This window comes from Podarcis filfolensis, assembly GCF_964270895.1.
Source record: "Podarcis filfolensis genome assembly, chromosome: 1".
Classification (NCBI taxonomy): Eukaryota; Metazoa; Chordata; class Lepidosauria; order Squamata; family Lacertidae; genus Podarcis; species Podarcis filfolensis.
Window position 1 is genome coordinate 115926268 of NC_139604.1, and position 23755 is coordinate 115950022.

General features: G+C 42.3%; 1 protein-coding gene across 2 annotated transcripts in view; it reads right to left on the bottom strand.

The window, feature by feature from the left end:
- DICER1 (dicer 1, ribonuclease III) overlaps window positions 1-12942 on the bottom strand; it is a 52749-nt gene extending 39807 nt beyond the window's left edge. The window contains exons 1-3 of one of the 2 annotated variants that reach the window (XR_014547064.1): window positions 12592-12906; window positions 3038-3104; window positions 1746-1841 (exon numbers count right to left, since the gene is read on the bottom strand). The gene's annotated coding sequence lies outside the window, so the exon portion shown is untranslated. Of the gene's footprint in view, window positions 1-1745; window positions 1842-3037; window positions 3105-12591 lie in introns of both variants that reach the window. The other variant, XM_083609359.1, reaches the window with a different exon arrangement.
- Window positions 12943-23755: the final 10813 nt, after the last annotated feature.

Sequence of the window (23755 nt, forward strand, 5' to 3'; positions counted from 1 at the left end):
TTTCAACTTGAATTTTGCATACCTACCTCCTTATGGTCTTGTGCAGTACACCAAAGAATATCATATAACGTTTTTAAAAATCCGTAAATAATTGAAAGTTTATTTCCACATGCCATGGTTGGAAAATTGAGACCAAACAAGTAATGGAAAGCACCACAGATATACCCAGCAAACAAGGCAGTACCCACTTTCCCTATAATATGCTCATTCAGTGAAGTTAAATGAAGAGGAACTCAGATGATGAAAATACTTGTAATCCTGAGTTATACCTGTCCTTGTTATTCTCCAAATTAAACTGGAATGTTCTCTCAACCTATAGCACTTAACAGCAATTATTCCACTACGTTCTCACTGTAGATTGCTATGGGCGGTGTGGGGGGATAGCCTCCATTTAATTGCACTTTGAAAAGATACTAATGCTATAAGCCAGTGATTCCCAACTGGTGGTCTGCGGACCTCAGAGGCTCTGCATTACCCACCCAGGAGGTGTGTGGCAAAATTAACATAACAAAAACCACCACAGAGATATCAACATTTTCAAAAGTCGTGGTTCCACGACTTGGTTTTTGAAAAACAGGGGGTCCACAGTACTTAGCTGATTGGGAACCACTGCTATAAGTAGTTACTATTATTAATGTCAAACAATAACTAAACAATTGTGAAGTGATTTGAGAACTTATTTTAAATAGAAATGTCCACAAACAAGATCAAAATAGGTATCACCTCTAACTGCATTGGTGAAATTGCAGGATAAGCCACATCACCACCTTATCCAATCTCTGCCTAGAGTGCAAATTCTATGTGAAGGTATTGAGAGAAATAATGCTTGACAGGGGAAGATAGTTTGCAATTGCTTTACCCTACCTGATCCCTTAACCATTGTTAAGATATAGGCCACACACTGGTAAATAGTGATATTAACTTCCAGCTGCCACAAGAATAGAGTTCATGGACAAAGCTCAATATAAAGTCATACATATATTTTGTGCTTTGCATTAGTTCAATTCTCTCTATACCGGTTTTGATTTTATTTTAAGGGGGCATTAACTCCAAACAAGTATGTTGCAAGTACTTAATTATACCAGTTTCCTCTGTACAGAAAAGAAAACCTAGATAATGAAAAAGCTATGAACCAATAAACATAACCACAAAAAGTACTATCACCACTTTAATAATAAGTCGTATATAAAGTTTCAAAACTAAACTCCTCAATTTAACACAATATAGATTGCTTTTTCATAAACCCAAAAAGTTTTGTTTTAGAATTATTAGCAATATACAGCAATTCCAAAAAATATGGGTGCTGCATGGGCCATTTCGTACGCGGATTTAACCTCTCCGGGGAAATCCGAGCTCAACAGGAGATTGGGCTTCACAAAGGTGCTGTGAGCTCCGGAAAAAAACCCCAAAAGGAAGTTTTGGGTGCTGGGGACTCAGCGGCACCCCTGGCATATCTCCCCAAAGGCAAACGATCCCATAAAAGGGTTTGGAAGCTTGAGGGGATGGAGGCACGGGTGCGATGGGGGTCTACTCGCTACTGCTGTTGAGCGACGCCTCTGGTTCTGATGGCAAGCTGAAATGTTTGTGCTGATGGAACAATCAGAAGAGCCCAATGGTGAATCCCTCCCAATAGTCGTAAGAGAAATTGAGCAATGTGATTTGAAGTTTTCTTCCAAAGAAATGCCGGCATTACGTAGACTATTTAAAAAGATAGTGATTTCTGATTGAATTAGATACAGACTTACCATATTAGTTTCTGTGCCCTCTAAGTATATGTTCTCTGAACTGCATTTTGACACCATTATATCTGCTTCGAGGCTAACCACATTGCTGCTCAGCTCCTGCTCAATATAAGAAAATTGTTAGTGAAGAGCTAAAATACTGTTACAAATATTAAGAATAAGATTCCATTCAAGATTTCAGTCAAAAGTGGATTTCTATTTGTAGTTTCTCTTTAGAACAAACAATTTATGATACTCAGATAACTGGTGTACATAAACTGTGTAATTAAATTTGAAATAAAGCGTTATAAAAACAATAAGGGGTGGAGAGAAAAGAGTTAGTTCAATCCATCTTTGGATGTGCCAGCCGTCCCTGCAACCCAAAATGTCATTTTTTGAGAGGGCTGACAAGGTAGAGGATGGAAAGACCCAAAGGAACTCCTGTATAAGGAGCCACATATGCAGGAAGGGGAGGAAATAATGCATTAAGTGACCATATTGACCCTAAATAGTTTTTGCTAGATTTGAGGGCTTTAAAGCTAAGTAAAGAAAATTATCAGGGTAAGCCCTGTGTTACACCACAAATCCCTTGTATCTAGAACCTGGGATAATAGAAGTTCCTGAAAAAATATTTCCTCCACCACCCCAATAAAAATGAAAAATGTTGTTATTAAAAGGATAAACTCTTCAAGCTTTATTTTATAATGTTAATAAATTGAGTAATACAAAAATGGTGAACCTGGCCAATATACAACAATAAACCAGCATAATAATTCTTCATTAAATAAAGACAAATATTAATTTTAAAAGAGAGTTCTTTTTACATATGAAGCAGCAGGGATGATGGCTTCCACTCTTTCTACAGGTTGAATAAGAACGTGTATATTTATACTTATCAAAATGACTACAGCAGCAAGGTTCCCAGCCATTGTAGGAGATACATATAATCATTTTCTAAAATATGGATGCCATTTTAAAATAATTATCCTTGAGAATTTAATAAGATCAGCATGCCACATTACATTATAAATGTAAAAAAATAAACATAAAATCCATACTGGTAAAAATCATCAAGGATTTGGTAACCACAATATAGAGTCAAAGTTTTACGTTTTATGTATTGAATGAAAGACAATTTCCTACTCCTAATGAACTGTTCGGGGGGGGGGATAGTATGCTGATAGCAGGTCATTTTTAAAAGTTAAAACTAGGTCAGAATAAAAGGAAACAATCTTAATGAGAACTTCTACCCCAAGTAGCATTGAAAAGTTAAGGAACACCATAGCATTAAGGAGCACACGTTAGCATTTTTCTACCTTGAATCTTGATATTGAGCTTATCCAGAGTTTCCAAGACTGTAACTTTGTTTCAAACCTAGATATCCTAGAAGGCAATAAAAAGAGCACATTTTCAAAAACACTAATAAAACCCAACCACACCATGTGATACTCTTCATCCTTGCATTTTAATGTTTAGCTCTGGGGAACAGCACATTACCCTTCAAAAGTCCTTTTTGGCCAAGGATGCAGACAGTGAGTGTCTGAAAGATCAGCTTAAGGGCCTGAACATATTTGCTTATTTTCTACTTTACCTGTTAAAATAATTGTTCACTAACATCACTTAGGCTTACAACTGGTTCTACTTCACTTGCTGTCACTATGAAAATGAAATCTTAGGGAAACTTAATATTCACTTTGGAGGAATTCAAAGTTGTGCTAAGGCAATCCTTCTGCCAGACAGAACGATTCCTACTGTCTTCCCCACTTCACGCTATCTGCTGTTCTGGGGTTTCTCCTGACCCACCGAAGCCATTTGGGGGGCACGGGGGGGGGCCCTGATACGCAAGCCGAGTTCCTTGTGCAGGGATTCCACTGACGGGATTCATTAGTTGAAAACAGCCCTATGCTATAGGGCAGAAGTGACTGGCATCCATTTTATTGCAAATTTCAAACACAACTACCACATTATTTATTATACATACTGAGAAAAATGGTGAAACAGATAACCATTGCCCATTTGTGTGTCCTCATTGCCCATTTGTGTGTCTTCATGTAAAACAAGGCAGTGTATCAACAACCCTTTTCCCATTTCACTACGAGAACGGTGCAGAAATTAATGGACACTTATTGGTTTTAAAAATTAAATGTTAATAGGCTTTTCAGTTTAACTGTTCTATTTCCCATGCATTTTAGCCAAGTGAAATCAAATTCTTAACAGCATGCTTCTAGTCTGTGTAGTCCAAAAACAGCCTATTTAGCAAAGAGCAAGACAAAATTCATCCACAGGAGTTGAAAAAGCAGTTCACTATCAGTGAAGAATATTGAGGCTATTATCAACAGCAGCTTTGGGGTGTGGGTATTCAGGTTCACATTGGGAAAGTACCAAAACAAAATATCCAGCCAGAACTGTTAATCTTCCTATCAGCTGTAACCCAGACCAAGGGGTGGCATGGAACACCATTACAATTTAGATGGTCCTTCTGCAATGAACATATCCCCCATATGCGACAGAAATTCAGCACACAGCATAACACACTATTTTGTGTCAGACTACACCATCTTCTTTCCTCATAAATTTATTATACCCTTCCCGCTAAAGCAGGATGGGGAACCTGTGGCCCTCCAGATGTTGTTTGACTCCAGCTCCCATCATCTCCAGCCACCGTGGAAATGACAGTCCAACCATATCTGCAGGACCACAGATTTGCCATCCTGATTAATCCTATGCTGATTGTGTGGGACAACTGATTATTCCACACTGCAAACCAAGTAAAGATACCAGACCTTGAAAAGTTTGCAGCAGATGGCTGCCCTTGCTAAAACCATGGCGAAACCACAGGAATCTCAGCTGTAGTTTCTGCCCAATGTTTCTGTAATAAATAGGTATGGTTATGCCAAGGAACACAAACCTGCTTCCTTTTTCCACAGAACCTCTGCGGTTGCTTTCAATCCTGTAAAATTTCACTGAATTAAAACAGAATTTAGTCTTCCCTGGCAAGATAAAAGGTAATGCTGCCTTTCATTACAATCAGAACATTTGTTTGAACAGAAACATTTCATTGGTCTATCCCACCTTGACACTGGTAACTCATCACTTCAATCGCCAAAATATTTAAGATTAAGATGGAGGCCATTAGTTTTCCTCAAAAGTGGTGTAAACAGAAGAGTAGAAGTGTAGCTGACAGAAAAATATAAACTGGATACTGCTGCCCTCGGTGCAGCAGGCCCTTTCAGTTCCTAAGCTAACATACTGCTAGACAGGCTTCATGCAAAAGACTGAGCCAAGTTCTAGTAGGAAAGTGCAAGCTTACATCATATTACCATGTCGATTGTGTTGGTGCTCTCCTCTGGACAAAAGGCCTGTTGCAGCAGGCAGGCAGGCAGGCAGGCAGGCAGCCAGCCAGCTTCTGTTTGATGGTCAAAGTCATATACCATTTGCCAGGAAGCATAGCCTCACAGAAGGAATACTCCTGGTCCTAAAGCAGCACCACTCACCAGTAAATTTACTTTACAGATAAAGATCCAATGTAAGGAAAAGGAATATGTGCTAAGTACGGAGCATGCTGTTTTCCATTTTAGTTCTTTATGCAAGGAGAAAGATTGTGTGACCACAGTACGTACAAAGCCATGTGTGTCATGTAAATGTGTTTTTATTTGTGCAACTGCTAGTTTAATCCTAGCATACATGCCCAATAATACTAAGTCCTATGCTCTAAGAATATTGTAAAAGTTAAAGGCTCCATATTGCTTCTTAGTGCTGGTCTTTTAAAATGCAGACACTGAAATTTGGCAACTCCTTAGTTTGAAGTATAATGAAACCTACTTAAATTTTAGAATTCCAAAGCTATCAAAGTTTAACATTAAAAGCTTTTTTAAAAAATGCACCGGATTTTTCAGGATGCAATTACTTTCAAATAATAATGCGAAATATGAGATTTTGAACACAAAAACTATCTAGAAATACCTTTTAACACTTTCCCTCCAACTGCTAAATCATTCACTTAAGAAAAAAAAAAGGTGATAAACCAAACTGAGACTAATCTTGCAGTCAGGTCTGCAGAGTCAGTTTTTTCCATACTTTATAAACTTAGGACTCACTGATATAAGCTTCCTTTTCCATAACAACACTAAAGGCAAATAGTAGAGCTGGGGTCTTTTCAGAGCCTCAACCATTTTTTACTTCATGGGAGCATAGCAGCTGCCTATGTGTGGTTTCCAGACACAAGATTTGCATAAATGTAAATCATATACTTCTCTTTTCTACACTACTGAGTTGGAGCTGGCAAACTGCCAAACTATTCAAAGGAAATGTGTGTTCAACTCATTAAGGAATGGCTGTGCCACATTTCTCACCAAGGAAGCCCTTTAAACAAGCACTTTCTATGCAGACATCATCAGCCCTAACTAATTTTCTTAAACATGGGCTTAAATGTCCCAGACCTGTAGAATGGCATGGGTCTTGAAACTTAGGAAGCTCCCCCCCCCCCCGAACACAGTACCCCTCCCCTACACCAACTGGAAAGCTTCCAGCTCCAGAACAACCTCCAAGAGATCAAGCCAGTTATAGCTCATGGATGTTTCCTGCTCAAACCAAGAGTCTTCTGCATATAGCTGGAGAAGCTTGTATCAACTGCAATCTGGATGCTGAAGAATTCCCCTGAGTGAACTCACTTGGGCAGCTAATGTGAGCAAATCTAGCAACTTCTGGAGGCCAAAGGCAACTTATAAATTATCTTCTTGTACAGGGGAAACAATATCCACTGTTGAGGCCTGAAATAACATACATATAGCACATGGGTCACTAGAGTAATTCTCATAAGGCTCCCAATTTTATAAGGCACTTCAAAAGTTTACCGTAAAGGAGCTATAATCATATCTTGTCTGGAGACTAAAGATATTGTCACCATTTCCCATTCTACTGGTTATATCAGGGCAGCAATGGTGTCTCGGTCATTCATTCCCTGAGATAAAATGGTGAAGTGCTAGAAACTAGGATAGAAACACCAAAACAGTCTAGTCGCCACTAGGGGGGCAGGTCAGCAACACTTTATTTCTTATTTTGATAAGCATGAACTCATACACATTTCACATAAGTGACACATTGATAACACACATTTTTAGCAGAAATTGTTAATACATGTTTAATTTGATGTTGACAATAAAAATATTACTTCAGTTTTCAAAACACTCTACTTTATTGTTAAACTCCTTAGCATATACATTTACATTTGAAAACTGAGTTCAGCATGCTCCTTAAGAGCATAAGTCATGAAAACTTCTTGCATGAAAGGACGGTCAGTCTACATGTGGAAGCCTTTTTCCATATCCAGGAGATCTATCCAAATGGTTGGATAGACTTCAGACCTCTGTTCATTTCCTTGCGCCAATTTGAAGGAAATGTGCTTTAAAGTTTATTTCCCCACATTTTCTTTCCTACAGAAATTTTGCCAGTGCATTAATTATATTATTTATATATAATTATATACATTTATGTGTGAAAGCAACGTTTGGCATATTTGGTGCCAGGCCATTCTGTTGTTAATTTTCAAGGTACAGGGGAAGACTTTTGTTTCAACTGTAGCATTTAAAGCAGCCTTTACCAACCTGGCTGGAACTGATGTAATAGTTATAGTCCAGAGCCTAGTTTCAAGAAAATGTGTGTTGTTAGGTTCCAGTTGCAATCACATCGTTCACTTTATATACCTCTCAAGCACTCCTAGCTGTGCTCTTATAGGCTGTTAAAACAATTTCTTTGAATACAGAAAGTTTGTTGTAGCACTTCCAATTACTGGATGGAGGTTTATTCCACATGCCTAATTAAGCAAGATCAGAAAAGAAATGTATTAAATGGCTCTTGCCCTGTAAAGGTTACATATGATTGAAGAGAGCGAGCTCACTCTCACGGATTTAGTTTAGCTGGGCCCACTTACAGCTAAACTATCAGAAACCAAATACAGGATGCAGAATACCAATTTTGCATTGCCATCACCCACTCAAGTAGTTTCAGCTAAGGTTAGAAGCATGTGAATAATACTCCTAATTTGGAAACACTGACTAGCTCTCTGCTTCTCTCCAATATATCTCTTGGGTTCTAGATTGCAACCACCAGAGTTCATGAACTTGTCATGACATTCATTGTTTTGCTTCAGATAAAAGCATCTTCTAAAACCACCACCGTAATTTATTGATCTGTCCACTTCGTGACAGGATCAATCTTGTGGAATTTCTAACTTCCCCTTGAAAGAGGAATGGGGAGCCTGTGACCCTCCATATGCTGTTGGACTTCCATCAGTCACAGCCAACATGGCCAATGGTCCAAGATGATGGGGGTGTAGACCAGCAACATATGGAGGGCCACATGTTCCCCATCCCTGCCTTTAAAAAAAATGCCTGCTTTGACAGTATGATTATTATATAAATGATTACATTTATTATTACATTTATTACCTGCCCTTCACCACCAAGACTCAGTGCAGGTTACAACTATTTAAAATTCAGTATTAAAAACAGTTAAAACTAATCACAGGACTATGGTAATGTTCACCAAGTTACTACTGCTGCGAATACTTCTTGGCTAGGAGCATCAACAATCAGAAAGAATTGTATCAAGTCTAATATGCCATTCTGAGGCATTACTATTTTTTTAATGATATCCTTTGCAACATGTGCCCAATTCAGCAAGGGACTATACAGACAGAGAAGCAGGTATATTCATGCATATCCTAAGCTGGAGGGGAAACTGAATGCATGGACAGGGAAACTGCTGCACATGATTCCCCAGAGCAGTAGGAGCCACTCTTACAGAGAAAGGGATGGCCAACTGAAGTTGCCTCCAGTCAAGAATGGCAGGTGAGGGCAAAGTTTGAACAGTTCAGCCTCACCTCATCTCATCAACCTTTCAGATAAAGACATAGGGAGTGGAGAGAACTGAATAATACCTATAAATTACAACGTAACTGGAAGGATGATCAATTTTTTGGATGAAACATGTGAAAAGGCTGAGGGCACATGCCCTCGAAGGAAGTTATATTAAAAATATTAGCATGAAGACAAGTAGTTCTAGGTTGCATTAGAACTGCTATTTAGATATCAGGATATTGATTATTCTAGTGATGTTGGATATATTGCCCAAAGTATTGTGGAATCCCCTGTGCTGCATAAAAATAAGGTTTGGATAAGCGATAACTTAACAGCAACGAAGAAAAACTTGCACAATACCTAGAACAAGAAGATGGTCAGAATCCCTAATGTTATAAAAGTCTCAAGATTTCAGGTAATTTTCCATAAATATGCACCCCAATCTAGCTAGGGACTCTCAGATACACAGGAAGTAGCTCAAAGCACAAAATAATTTATGGGCTCATTCAAAGGAAGGGCAGGGTATGAATTTAATAAATAATAGTCATAAGATGGGTCAAGTGTTCTAGCCCTTAGAATATTGAAGCTCTCTGGTGTCAGGTATACTTTTTGTTGTAACTGAATTTCTAGTAGATATCCTATTTCATTGTGAGTCGCCTTGAGTTCCTTCCAGAAGAAAAGTAGAATACAGATTTTTAAAATAAAAAAATTATTTGACTCTCATACCCAAACTTTCTAACTAAGGTACACAGTTAATAAAAGGTGAAAAAATTATACGATCTGAAGAGAAACCAGAGTTCAAAGAAATAGTTAAAAGGACTAATCATTTCTGGTTGTGAAGTCAGCTCAGCAATTATTCTTTTGGCATTCTTAACATTGTGGCAGTGTCATAACTGATCTCTGATGGTTTTAGAGTTTGACTTGTTGAAGAATCAGCTTCCATTTAATATATTTTCAGTAAATGCTAAAAGGCTTATTTCAATTTGGGGAGGATACAATCACACAGTCCTGATAGATAGTTCTGACTGTAGTCCTGACAGCACCTGTCCACCTCCACCAATTCATAGCACTAGCAATTACATCCACTTCTCTGCAGTTTACATTCAAATACTATGGCTCTTATGGGGTTGCCAGTTCTAGTGACAGGGCATTATATCAGCATAGAAAGTAGGCTTCTGGATAGTTTCCTCAAAAAGAAGCTTTATAACCTCTTCCAACCTTCACAACTTGCCCTTCAAGGTGTAGAATTGTACAGTAGTACCTCAGGTTACGTACTTCATTCGTTCCGGAGGTCTGTTCTTAACCTGAAACTGCTCTTAACCTGAAGCACCACTTTAGCTAATGGGGCCTCCTGCTGCTGCCGCGCCGCTGAAGCACGACTTCTGTTCTAATCCTGAAGCAAAGTTCTTAACCTGAAGAACTATTTCTGGGTTAGCGGAGTCTGTAACCTGAAGCGTATGTAACCCGAGGTACCACTGTACTCTGAGGGACCAATTACACATAACATCAAGAGTGGTGAACCTGTGGCCCTGAATATATTGTCAGACTCATTTCCATCAGTTTCACTTGGCATGGTCAATAGTCAAGGATGATGGAAGATGAAATCAAACAACTTCTGGAGGATCATCTGTTCCCCATGACTGCTTTACAGAGTTGCCTGCAACTTTTTCCTTTCCTTTGTAACAAACATAGCATTTGAAATTGCAGTTAGGAAAAAAGAAGGGGATTAATTAACCCTTTCTCTGCTAGTAATTTTGCCTTCCCAAAATTGCCTCACCAATCAAGCTTCTTTTCCCCATGGGAAAAGAATACAGGGTGGCAGCAGCAGAAATAATGGTGCAGAGATTCTTATCAGGCAAAGGGTGAAAAGACAAAGGTCTTGAAGCAGCAACAAGTGTCAGAAACTGTAGTTAACGGGAATCAGAACTGTAGAGTTGGAAGGGACCCTGAGGATCATCTAGTCCAACCCCCTGAAGAATTAATTCCTCTTCCCCAGCAGTAGCAATGGGCACTTTTGTTAAAGCTGTGAAATTTCACTTATCCCTTAAGTTCTTTAAAGGTGATAGCTGGTACTGTATATTGAAGAGAATGCATAACATACAATTAGCAGTGAATCAGGATAATACTTGTAGAGTGTTACCAAGGGGCAAAATTGCTTTATTGTTGCTTGGATGAACAAAGAACCTCATGAAATGTTACTGGATAAACTGTAGGATCACTGTTCCATAGCAAACTATTGAACGCACAGCCCAAATATAATGAGCATGAAGAGAGCTAGCTTCTTCCCATTACTGAGACGGTAATGGGCCAAGATTATACAGAATATAAAATACTACCTCTGCATCATGTGATTAGTGTCTTCTTACGCTCATCAAGAGCAAAAAATTTGCTACAATACATCAAGGGAATTCTGCTTTAAAAATCATGCCTTTCAAAAGATTACTCTACCACAGTAAAACATCCAGTTTATTATTTGGTGTTGCTTAAAGCTTGATTGATACAGTAAACAAATCCCCACCACCACCTTGCCCTTACTATGAAGTTACAATTCCAATCTTCTCATGGAGCCATGAGGGAAACATTAGAAGCAGCAGTGAATAAAATTCACATCTTTTGCTCAGTTGCAAACAGAGGGATGAGAAGGGAAAATGTATTTATTCCAAGAAAACTGAGTTAATTTAAAGTGTGTGTGTGTGTGTGTGTGTGTGTAAAAGAAAGAACCCTCCTGTTATCCCAACAATGCCAGAGACAGACAGCCGGAACAGACGTGAGGCAGCAGCGTGCACAGGAAAAATCGAGGTTACCAGACATCTCTTATTTATTCTAGCCTCGTTGACATGGATCAATGGCAGTCACTTCAATTCAAACCCCTGTAAGCCCACAGTGTTATAGTGAGACCCCTTATTTCTTGGGACATTGTGTTCTGGTAATCCTAAAGGACAATGGATGAAGTAGGACAAGGAACTGGGAGGAAAAAAGAACATGCCTGCGAAAGCCCATTTCTGCTGCTGCTGCCCTGCTATGGCCCACACAATTGGCTGAGGTGGGAGACAAGGAAGCACATCTAGCTGCTCTCTTAATGCAAAGTGTGGCAGCCTCATGAATTATACCCGTAGGAACACATGGGCGCTGAACATCCCTTCCCTCCACAGCCTGATCCATACCTCATTTTTAAAAAAAGAAAATGGAGAGAGAGAAAGAGAGTCTCACAGACTCCAACAAGACTTGTCTCCACAGGAAGCAAATGCTTTATCGAGCACCACCATTCTTTTTAAAACAATAAAGACACAGGATGTTTTATTTGGCATTACTGCGGGTGTTTAAGACATAAATGTGCCAGTAGCACGGGTGCTTTCTCGGAACTGCTGGGTGAAACTTATAAGCCGCATCCAACGTTCATCACGCTCAGCGCACATGGCTCACATGGGCCCCGTTAATACCAGTGGATCTACTCTTGAGAAGGAACGCAGCCTTAAGGGGGATGCATTTCAGATTCATGGGCGGGTGGCCGGAGAGGGAAGAGCATTTGATTAAAAAATAAATAAATAGAGAAAACGTTGGAATTCTGAACCCCACTTCCCCCCTGGGAGTTCGCCAAACTGAAGAAAGCGGGATATCCCCGGGGAGACAAAGAGCAGCGGGAGGAAGCTTGCTGCGCGTGGGGAGGAGGAAATAAAGCGAAATAAAGGCGACACGGCCGCCCACCCCCTTTAGGGAAACGGAAAGGAGGCGGATTAAGCTGAGCGGAGGCCCCGACCGCGCCGCCTGGGCGAGACATAAGACAGACACCGGGAGGGCGAAAGCGAGGCTGAGAGGAAGACAAAGGCGCCCTTCCTCCTCCTCCTCCTCCTCCTCCCACCCGGCGGCGGCCCACAGCTCCGCTGAGGGGAGAAAGAAAGGGAAGCCCCCCCCCGGCAAGTGCTGGGCTCCAGGGCAGGCCCGTTGAGGAGCAGCCAAGCGCAGGAGGCGAGCGGGTTGTGAGGGAAGGAGAAGGGCCGGGTGGAGCCTCCTACCTGCCAGGCGGGACCCAGCCTGGAGCTGCCCCGGTTACAGGCGTCGCCTCATTATGCCGCTGCCGCTCCTTCCCCCGCCGCCGCCATTTCGCCGCCTCCGCCTCTTTTAACTGTCAGGCTCCTCCATTCACCTGGGCCCGGTTAGGACAAGCCTCCTCCCCGCCCCTGCCTACGCAAAAGGAGCTCCACCCTCCTCCGCCTATAGGGCCCGACTCTGCGCTGCTGGCGCAGAAGCGTTCTGAGAATCCGGAACTCGCCGCCGCCTTCGCTATACGTAGACCAGCGCACAGGAGAGAGGGAGAAGGAGAGAAACCACACTCGCCTCAGTTTGCGCCGATGAAACGGCGGGCGCGATTGGAGAGGAGGGCCGGGTGAGAGGTGAAAGGTGGAGGGGCGGACCAATCGGGTGGCGGGAGGCAGCGTAAACGGGCAGGGGGCGGGGCTTCGCTTGGGCAGAAGCTCGCGTGCGCTGATGGCTGCGGTGCCGGGTTGCGAGAGCGCTGGCTTAATGAGGGGAGCGCAAGGGAAGCCCTGATGGAAAACCCGCAAGCGGGACCCTGTTCCATCCAGCAGCAGTTATTGGGAAGCATTGCTGTAGTTTGACTATGTGCTCTGCCCTGAATCTGCCACCATTCAGTTTGACTTGCGTGGATGTCCCATGAGTTCTAGTCAGCGTTCGAAACTGCCATTGTTCCAAGGTGCATTTTGCGCCTAAGATTTTGGATTTGAAACTGCAGAGTGGAAGAAAAGGGGGAGCTTTTTCTGCTTCCCCACCTACAGCTACTCTCTGAAGAATGGAGAAGAGACCCTCTTAAAAATATTAGGGGGGCGGGCAGGGGAAGGACCAGACCATGTGGGAAATGAACATAACATTTATCTGCAGCTCATGCATTTTCAGCTTTGTATTCTAGTTATATAAAAAAGCACGCCTCGACATTACGTTGTTGCGCCTATAACCTGGGCTCACAGCATAAAAATTTAAAAAGCAGCAAAAAACCATAAAAAACAAACCAACCCATAACTCCACCCCAGCCCATTTTTAAAAGGACACCCTTGCCTTTTCTCTAAATTGAAAATTACCGTTGTTGAAGCCTGTGGGAACAAAAGAGCCAGTTCCATTTTGGCAGCATCCTTATGGGGCCCTAAATGGAAATACTTCTCCCCCATCCCCACAAGGTACTCTTAAATATTTCTTCCAGCCTTTGAGATTGGATGGAGATATAAACTCTCCTTCTATCTGGGATGTCCTCTCCCACTTACCTTGGGAAGCTTAAAAGCCAGACCTTAGTGCAACAGTGCTTTCCATATATGTGATTCCCGCCAAGCGGCATTCAGGTATACTACCTCCAACCATGGAGATAGAAAATTGTTATTGTGGCTAATAACTATGAATTTTGGTTGATCTTAATAAAGGGGTCATAACATTTACTCTGGCTTTCTGTTTTTTCCTAATGAAGCAGCATAGCTACCTACAATGTGTGTGTGCATTCCATTCTTACAAACGCCCTTCATTATATGAAGGTACGTTGACATGCTTAATAATAATAATAAATTTTATTTGTACCCTGCCCTCCCCAGCCGGGGCTGGGCTCAGAGCGGCTAACATCATATAAATATCATAGTATACATAAAAACAAGCATCAATTAATTAAAATACATCTTAAAATTAATTCAGACAAATTAAAATCTGGACAAATGGCAGTTATCAGGTTAAGACTGAGAGCACTTAATACTTGCCAGGACCAACTGTTTTCACTGATCATATAAGGACCTGTGAACAGGCTGGGAGGCCTCCTTCATGCTTGTTCTTATACAAAGGAAAAAGGTCAGACTGCACCCTGGCCAAAGGCCTGTCGGAACAGCTCCGTCTTGCAGGCCCTCCAGAAAGATATCAAATCCTGCTGGGCCCTAGTCTCTTGTGGGAGAGCGTTCCGCCAGGCTGGGGCCACAGCCGAAAAGGCCCTGGCTCTGGTCAAGGCCAGTCTAATTTCCCTGGGGCCCGGGATCTTCAGTGTGTTATTGTTTGCAGATCTTAAGCATGCTTATTCAAATACAGGTTATTACTGCATACCAGGGGGTTGAACTAGCTGACACTTGGGAGTCACTTCCAATTCTACAATTCTAAGAATCTGGATCCCATTATAGTCAATGGGGCAGACTCCCAGGCAAATGCACACAGGACAGTACCCATAATTTTACCTACTCAGCCCCTAAGGGACCAGTACCCTGATTCTAATTATATTTACTTGCAAAGCAGAGTCTCTTCTCTTCAAAGCCTTATGGTGCAAGCCCCTCTCTGTACAAATTTTAAACTGCAGCCAAACCCACTTAAAAGTGACAGGTCAAGGCAGGAGCTTAATCACTCCTTTCTTTTTTGTCTGAAATTCTACTGTAAAATGGAGTGCCCCTATCTTATGAGCATCAATAATTTCCTAGTATCCTGATTTCCACATATGCCTAATCAGTTGTTAAGTGGGTCAAAGTGATTTTGTTTCAGATTGTGGGCTGTATATGTGGCATGTGGCATCTATCCTTGTAGATTTGTTTTGTTTTTGAAGCTTAAAGCAGAAAAGGAATTTACATAATGAAACAGACCAGAACAGACTCCAGCAAAATACTCAGCACTAGGGAAACAAAACATAATGATGGAATCAAGAAATTAATAAAAAGATCAAGCACTTGAAAGTGTGTTTTATTTGTGTAGGCCCTTGTCTACAATTTAGAACCCCAGCAGAAGTCTGCAGGAAAAATGTTTAGATGTGGGGAAGGGGCTCTTATCAGTGGCAACTTAGAAGATACGTGGACTAAAGATCATTTGAGGGGGTTGAAAAGGATTTGACAGCTGCTTCCAACTACCATACTATATACTGTGTAGTTAGCGTTCCCTTCCTTCGGTTCATGAGATGAGTGTCAAGTCTCATCTTCAGCTGTCCTGAGGCCTCTAAAATTCCAGTGTCTTTCTGTTAAAAGAGCCACATGTAAACATTAAAATCTCAATTACTCAGCGGCAAGAGTTACTACCTAGTAAAGGAAAGAATGATACTGTTAAATTGTGCATTTATATGTTTCACATTATTTGATATCAACCAATGGCTTACATAGGAAACAGTAAGGGGCTAGCAATGTGCTTGTTGCAGTGGAAAGCTTTTTTTAAAAAATAATTTTTATTAACTGGCCAATCACATCAAATTAAATCACATCACATAAATTCCAAATTCCAAAGCCAAATTTTTAAATTTTGTTGGGGGAACCCATACTTCAAGATCCAAAGGGGGATTCAGATCATCTTCTTATTACTGCGTTAATGTCCAAATCAGTCCCAATCAGTCCAAACAAAATTCATAATTCTATCCAGTCTTATCTTGGTGTTTCCACATCATATCTTGTTCATATAATTTCTATTTTTCCTTTACGATCTCTTCTTAAGCCGATAAGCAAAATAATTGCAGTGGAAAGCTTCTAAGCTAAATTTATTTTCTATTAAAGAGCCATTTGAAGTACATCGTCCAATCTCCTTTAAAAAAACCCATGCAATTTTAAAGGATTATAATACTATTTAGCATTTATATGATGTTTACAGTGTTCAGAGCACTTCATATACGTTATTGCAGTAATCTTGTTTGGATAAAGGAGAGGTTATAAAAGAGCCAGCTTTCTATATAGACAGACAGAAGAACAAGTATAATCACTTGGGGAAGGGCCATCACAGCTTAATGGCAGATCACATACCTTGCCCACAAAGGGTCTTTGTTTTACTCCCCAGCATCTTCCAGTAGGGCTGAGGAAGACTCCTGCCTGACACCTGAGCCACTGCCAGCCAGTATAGCAAGGCAGAGGTGGGGAACCTTTGGACCAGAGGATGCTGCATCACTTCCATCAGCTCCAGCCGGCATGGCCAATGGTCAGGGATGGTGGGAGTTGTAGTCTAGCAGTATCTGGAGGGTCAAATGTTCCCCATGCCTGAGATAAGGGCTGGGAGATCTGTGCCCCTCCCCTTGTTTTACCTACAACTTTCATCATCCATGACCACTAGCCATGCTGGCTGGGACTAGGGGGCTTTGAAACTAAACCAGGGACTCAGCTATACAGCTGCAAATGTGTTGTAAAGTGCAATATACAAATGTGACACTAGATAGCAACAGTGAGCTATGTCAAATTCAATGTAGTTTTCAAAACTTTGTTTTTAAAAGCATTTTCACAGCATTTTTAATATGTGTGTAGAAGATTCCACCCAGATCTGGAGACCTGCAGTTCCTCACCCTTGGTGTAGACAATGGTGAGCTAGATGAACAAGTGGTCTCACTCGGTATAGGGCAGTTTCCCGCAGTCCTAAGAACGAGGATTGGGTAAAGGCTATGAATTACCACTGTTTCCATGTTGCTAAACAGTGTTGGTTTCATTACATCTCCTTTCCTATCTGAGCAGAATGCTGGTTATTTAAGAATGTATGTTCTGCAAATCAAAAAGAAGGGACATGTTCTAGGAAAGGGTGTATGTAGTATTACTAGTATTTATTTATTTTATTTATTTATTCAATTTATATACCACCCTTCATCATAAGATCTCAGGACAGTTCATAGAATAAAATACAGCACAAAACAAGTAAATTATTGAAAACAAAACAGCCAAACAATATCCACCCTTCCCACAGACACATTTAAAAGGCCGTAGAATATTAATCAGCCACAGGCCTGATTGAAGAGGAGTGTTTTCGCCTGGCACCTAAATATATATATAATGAAGGCGCCAGGAGAGAGCATTCCACAATTGGGGAGCCACTATCGAGATGACCCATTCTCGTGTTGCCACCCTCTGAACCTCACATGGAGGTGGCACACAAATAAGGGCCTCAGATGATGTACAGGACGGTTTATACGGGGAAAGGCCTGCACATCAACCTACCAAGTAGAATTCAGCCCACCATGAGGTCAACCTCCTGTTGCTACTGGTTGGGGCTGCAAAAATGGAGGTGTGCCGAAGGGACAGGTAGGTCTCAAATTATGGCTGGAGGCTTGTGCTTGCCTTGGTGGGTCAAGTGTAACTCACACTTAATGAGGGGAGATGGGAAAAAGTAACCAGGCTCACAGACCTCAAATGAAGCTCCTGCTGTCTCACAAGAATCCTGCAGCCTGCCCACAAGCTGATGCCCTCCACATGCTGTGGGAGCACAACTCCCACCATCCATTGACCATGTTGGACGGGGCTGATGGATGTTCTTCCAATACGGGAACATTGGAAGACTCCAAAGTCCCGATGCAAATGTGCTCTAATCAGTGCTGCACCAGAAAGGAGCCTCTGTGTTCCCTACATCTGAGCCACAGATGTACCAACTGTTCTGTTTGCAGATAAAATGCTGGAAGACTTTTATTTTTATTTTATTTTTTGCATTCACCTAGGACTTTGAGCTGTACCAGGTGGGACTACCAAAGCCATTCTTTGTCCGTTTCCGAAATTACACCCGCTTCTTCAGCGCTGCTCGGGTACTAATCGCTAAAGCTGTAAAGTATCTGTGGTTCATTCCAGGGGCATCGTTCTGCTCTCCGTGGCTGGAAGAAGAATTATGTCCTGTGAGGAGACCGAAGGAAGGGGAGCAGCTGTTCTGCTGTACGCCGTGGGAGTTGGTCAGAACATGTGAGGCTGTGCGTCTGCTTAGGTCAGGCAAATTTTGAATTCTTCAGTGTATTTTTAAAGTAAAATATAGCAGCAAGGTGGGAAGAGTGGGGGAACTCACACAAACCCCAAGACTAACCCGTGCAAGTGCTTTGCAGGCTACCATCAAAGGAGGTGGTTTATCATGATGTGCAGGAAGTTCAGATAAAGGCCAACCTGGAGGATTTATAGACCCATGATAAAAGACGTGATAGGGAGATAAGGATTCTTTAAGGGTGCTCCTCTATTCCTCCTGCCTCATTGCAGAAGGAAGCGGATTTGAAGAGGCCCTGGACAGAGACTACCTCCTCCATCCCGGTGCTTTAACCAAGTGAGAGTAGGTGACATCAGCAGCACCTGGTTGCTGACTCTGAACTGCCATTTTAATTTTCCATTATTCAGTGGTACCTTGGTTCTCGAACTTAATCCGTTCTGGGAGGCTGTTTGACTCCCGAAACCGTTCAAAAACCAAGGCGCGGCTTCCGATTGGCTGCAGGAGCTTCCTGCACTCAAGCAGAAGCTGCAGGCTTCTGAAAAGCGTTTGAAAACCGGAACACTTCCGTGTTTTCGGCGTTTGGGAGCCGATTTGTTCGACAGCTAAGCTGTTCGAGAACCAAGGTACCACTGTACCTGTTTTTTTGCCTTCAAGGTGTTGGGAAGGTTTGATATGGTAGGCTTTGCCAGAACACAGGGCATGTTTCTCAACCTGAAAAACAATTTAGTTCAGAACAGGTAAATTCACTATTACAGCAGGGATCGTGTTAGAAAACTATAGGGATGGAAAACTTCTGTGCTTCTTACAGAATCTAATAATACTTTAGGCGCCAAGCAAAAATGTTCCTCTTCAACCAGTCCTTTGGCTGATTAACATCCTATACCCTTTTAAATGTGTTGTGGGAGGGAGGGGGTTATTGGTTTGGCTCTTTCTTGTTGTTTTTGTTATGTATTTTGTTTTTATCTTGTGAGCTACCCTGAGATCTACGGATCTACTACTACTACTAAGTGTGGCCTCATTATTTCCCCAATGGAGGCTTATCACTAGGCTGTGATTTTTCTGGGGATACTCAAGAGTATGCAGACCCCCACCTCCTCCCCCCCCATGTTAAAAGTGTGGCACTTACTGTAGAAACTTCATGTCAATCAATCAAACTTCAATCAATCAATTAATCAGTCAAGCAAGCACGCACTGAGTAGGCGTGACTAGAACCAGGGGTGGTTGGGGCCTAGACTATTCTCTGTTTCTCTTTCTTTCTCTCTCTCCACATACACTTATGGGGAGTGGAGTGTTCATTTTTACAGACATGACTCTTCACCCCATCATCACAATACATACATAAATTTATTTGTATGCCGCCTTTCCATAGTTAAATCCATGCTCAAGGCAACTTACAACATAAAGGGGGGGGGGAATCACATAATTACAAACATAGTAAAAGCAGTCATAAACAATAAATAAAACGTCAAAAGTACACAACCAAATTGAACCATTACCACATAAATCATAAGATCTAAAATAAAAATACAAAAAAAATTAATGTCAATAACGGCAACAACCACCCCCTCCCTTAAACATTGCCCCTAGCCCAAGAGTCTGTTCAGCAGCCTCAGCTTTTGTAGCTGGAGTCAGTCCTCTCAGGTCAGGTGGGAAAGGCCGGCAAAGCAGGGAGCAGGTTTTCCAGGACACAGCCAAGATCTCAACCACACTCCCTCCCAGCTCACCCAACAGTTGGGGGAAAATTTGAGGTAGGACATCCCCTTTGGCCACACTAAAGGCCTCTGAAGACCGCATGATTACCATCTGTAAACTGGGAATTTTTAATTATGTAAAATGATTGGAGGTGTGTGCACTTATATCTCAAATGTGGAAGAGAGAAGGCTCTCTCTAAGGTACAGGCTCTTTGGTTCATTAATTTTAATTGGGCTTGTTCTGGCTTGCAGGCTCAATTTGGCAGTGACGCTGAGTTCTGAGTGCAACGCAGCAACTAGGTGCAGGTTGCTGTTTGTATATCTTGTTCTTGTTGTCCTTCTCTCATTCTCCTGTCACTTTTGCAAAAGGTCAGTGCCTCCCACTTTGTAATGCTGGTTTTTACAATGTCAGCCTGAATTCACGGGCCCTAGATGTCCGCTTCAGGAAACTCCTTCCCGAAAAAGAAGAGTAAAATCAATTCTAGCATTGAGCTGCATCGAGAAGTCTGTAAAAGATTAAAAGGTCGCAGAACATTAACCAAATACAGCGGGAGCCTTATCCCCTGAAAGAACGTGCCGTGCCTCTTGTTAGCATGGGCTGATTGGAGAGGGAAATAAAATCAAAGGAAAGGGCATCTAATGTCTACGAGGAATCAATGACAGGACAACTTTGTGTGCAGAAGGTAAGGAATGTAGCAAGCGGCCTTAAAAGCAGGTAAGAAAATCTAGCCCAGCAACTCACACAGCAATGCTGCTGACCCTTCATATTGCGTGGTCAGTCAATCCTTCCTTTGCCCAATGTCTGCACATTGAGCACGGACAGGTATGCATCACAGATGGGACTCCACGTGACAGAGGTGCCTGCAGAATTAGGAGCGCAGGATGCTATCTTAGGTTGAGTCAAACCATTGTTCCATCTAGTTGAGTATCATCTACATTGGGGCACCCAATGGGGTGCCTGCCCTCCAGGTGTCACTAGACTGCTGGTCAAGAGTGATGGAGGTTGAGTGTCCAACAAGATCTTGATGCCCTTATGTTGGCTACCCCTAGTCTACACTGACTGCCAAAGGCAGTAGGGTTTCAGGCAAGGTTTTCCCCCAACCCAACTTGAAGATGTTAGGAACTGAACCCAGGATCTTTTGCACTTTACAATGCACTAAACTAAGGCCCTTCTCCAAGGAACCACTAGGCATCATCAACTGCTCATTTGGAAGGTTCCAAATGTCTACTTGTTAGGGGAAGGACTGAGCCAGCCATCCGACAGTAGGGCAGGGGCAGGCTTTGGTCATCTTTCGTAATATGGTGCCCTGTGTGAGCCCAAAACTTGGTGCCCCCAAAGGAATATTTTCAAGTATGGATCTTCTCAATTTTGTGCCCCCTCAGCTTGGTGCCCTGTGCGGGGGCACAGCTTGCACCTTCCTAAATCCAGGGCTGTATTTGGGGTAGAGGAGTGATTCCTAAACTTGGGTCTCCAGCTGCTTTTGGACTACAATGCCCATCATTCCTGACCACTGGTCTTGCTAGCTAGGGATGATGGGAGTTTTAGTCCAAAAATAGCTGGAGACTCAAATTTGGGAAACACCGGTAGAGCCAGTTGCACAATTTTCCTCCTCGCTCTAAGCATGAATCCCACTGTACAGTCTGTATTGTTATAAATTTGTGGAGAGGATCCCCCTCCCCATCAAAACCCCCAATAAATGAATGAATGTCAGGATCTAGTTAATATTTGGAATATTGAAGAGAAGGTTCCATGCCATTGCAGAATACAGGCTAAGTTTCCTTTTCAAGCCAGGGCCTCACCTGGGACAGAGACATTAGCATGACAAAAGGTGTTGATGACCAACACCACAGAGAAATCCTTGGACCCTGGCAGGTTGTGCTGCAGGAAAAATGTGGCTCTAAAAACCTAGGCTTGGGATAGCAGGGTTGCTTGCCAGAAGGGTTTGCTGAGAACAAGAAAGAACAACAAAGGTCAGAACCATCTTGGCAGGTAGAGAGAGAGGGCAGGGGTGCCTCTGTCTGCCAGTAAGTTCTGCACTCCCCCCACCTACACTCAGTTTGCATATATGTGAATAAACCACATATCTTAAAAGTCACTAACTTTTCTGCCGCACCTTCATTTCCCCAAAGGAACACAGACGTGGAAGAGGGCCCAAACCCCTGGAATCTTGGACATTGCTTGGCAAAATTGGCGTTGCTTGTACCACTGTAAAGGGAGGGAGTTTCTCTTGCACAGCTCCCAAGATGTTTGTCCATTTGGGTATTTCAGTTTGGTAACTCTATAAGCCACAGATGTCACGAGACAGCATAATGAAACAGTAACCTTACTGCTCGATTGTGGGGATAGAATAGAATTTTGCTCCACACGGACAGGATAAGTTTTCAAGATTAGAATGTGAGAGAGAAGGCAGGTGCTAGCCTGACACGCTTTCTACGTAAGGGATTTATTTTTGCTGAAGTAGTACAGTACATACACACTGCTTTCACCTGCTGTTTATGAGAACAAGACCTAGCAGGAAATAAGCACTCTGAGGGGCCAATTTTATCACACCGTTAATTAGAAGGACGTGAGGAGGAGGACATGATAGTCTAGCTTGTAAAGGAACCTAATGGCTGGTGTAATAGTTGGATTTTTAAAAATAAACTGTTCTGCATTGGTGATCTGAATCTTAACAATAGGATGAAGCTTTTTCACCAAGTCTTTCCAGCAGCAGAATTACAAGAATGCCGCATGAAAATTGCCCTTTCTAGAGTGCACCAGTTGAGAAACCAGATGTTGGACCAGTTATTAAGATGCTGCCTCCCATTAAACGTCCCCTGCCAACAGGACTGCCAGGGAGATTGTCACAGGTATGCTAGTTTTTAAAATGTAATTTATTTTACACACGGAAGCATTAAAAACATACCACCTCCATAAACATGTCATTTAGCCTTTACCATGAAAATAAATTCTGAGCACCTTTGGCTATTTGCTGAGCTGCTGTGACGTCATGGAAGGTTAATGAACACCAGCTAGTTCTATGGAATAGAATGCTGAAAACGGTGAGGCTGTTGAGTGGGAAATGGGAGGCTAGATTGGGGTGGGATGGAGGGGAAGAAACCAAGTCTATTGTTGCTGAGAGGGGATGCACGGACATGGGGAGGGTGTCTGAAACGGACGTATTAAATTTGGTGCCGCTGGACTGATTTTTGGCGGCAAGTCTGTAACGTATTAAATGTCGGGATGGAAATTAATAGACCAGCTGCTATGAGCCAGATTTGGCCTGCAGGGTCTTCCAGTCCTGTCAATCAGACCGGAACTGAAGCATGCCGATGGAGAGCTTGTGGGGTACGGAGATCAAAGGGATGACCAAAGCTGGGAATTCCTCTAAGAAGCAACTTTCCCCCTATGAGAAGGAGAAATTGCAGGAACCCTTTCCTTCATGATTGACCCAATAAGTGTGACTTCCATACAAGGAAAAGTCGAATCAAAAGACCAATTTGTCATCGTTTATAAATGCCTTAGCCATATATATATATATATATATACATACATATATATATATATATATATATATACACACACATACACACACACACACATATATATATAGTTGGAGCAAGGTACCAGCCATCTTTGGATGCAGGTGGCGCTATGGGTTAAACCACAGAGCCTAGGACTTGCCGATCAGAAGGTCAGCGGTTTGAATCCCCGCGACGGGGTGAGCTCCCGTTGCTCGGTCCCTGCTCCTGCCAACCTAGCAGTTCGAAAGCATGTCAAAGTGCAAGTAGACAGGTACCACTCCGGAGGGAAGGTAAACAGCGTTTCCGTGTGCTGCTCTGGTTCGCC